This window comes from Petaurus breviceps, unplaced genomic scaffold (genome assembly GCF_028583685.1).
Source record: "Petaurus breviceps papuanus isolate PSGF00001 unplaced genomic scaffold, PetGlider_PUasm1.0 90977, whole genome shotgun sequence".
In the NCBI taxonomy this organism is placed as follows: domain Eukaryota; kingdom Metazoa; phylum Chordata; class Mammalia; order Diprotodontia; family Petauridae; genus Petaurus; species Petaurus breviceps.
In genome coordinates, this window is record NW_027187391.1 from 16,447,866 (window position 1) to 16,448,992 (window position 1,127).

The following is a 1,127-nucleotide window of genomic DNA, read 5'->3' on the forward strand; positions in this document are numbered from 1 at the left end:
TTAAATTTTAGGCTTCTGCCTCAAGTGTAGATCTCCACAAAGTAGGGGAGTAAAAAGGTACTCAATGTACAATCTGAATCAGTTATGGGACAAGTATTTTATACCTACAATGCTAAACATAACAGATAAAGAGTGCACATTCACAGGGACTTGGATACAGTAACAACTTATAATTATTATTACAATCTACTTGGGAGGTGTTATTTAAACCTCATTAGAACACAGAAGAATTTGCAGGACTGCATATTAGGCATTTTAAATTTCACCTCAACTTTGCACTGTCTCCCTCAAAATCTATATCTGCAAATAAGACCAGGAACTTGGTCCCCTCTTCTTGTTGGTGGCCATCTTTTCCAATGGAAAAAAATTCTCCTTGTTTCCAGTCAGATTCATTCAATGGAACCTGAACCTATGGATCTCTCTAACTCATAAGATTACCTTTAAGCCTGGGCAGGTTTCCTTGAGGTTGAATCTTGGTCAGGAAAGAAAAAGAGAAGAAAATGTAGTCAGGGTTAGAGGCACACTCACCTAGTGGAATTCCCCTAATCTTGCTGACGTGACAGAAGTTGCTAGGATGGGAAAATGTCATGTCTCCTTGTAAGTCTCAGAGTTCTATGATGCTTCATGGAGGGTTGAAGAAAGACAGAACTAGAAATTGTATCTTGCTTTAAAGGATATAACACACTTCCCCATTCATGTTGCTGTCATAGGTGGAGAAAGGATGAAGGGATCACTCAGATAGCAAAAAGCAAATATTATACAGATTAGGACCAGACAATATGCAAAGGTAGTGAGCTCTTCCACTGAGAATGAGACGTCTCTGTTTAACCAAGAGAAGGAGAGACCTTGAGCTAAACCAAAGGGAAATTCCCCCAAATCTCTGCAGAGACAAGCTGGAAATCAAGGACATAATGAGGCAATGTCTACACATCTGTCTGAGTCTTTCACTATCTCTGTCTCTGTCTCTATCTTTCTCTCTGCCTCTGTATGTGTCTCTGTCTGTGTCTGTCTGTCTGTCTCTCTCTGTCTGTCTCTCTCTGTCTCTCTGTCTCTCTGTCTCTCTGTCTCTCTGTCTCTCTGTCTCTCTCTCTGTCTCTCTCTCTCTCTCTCTCTCTCTCTCTCTCTCT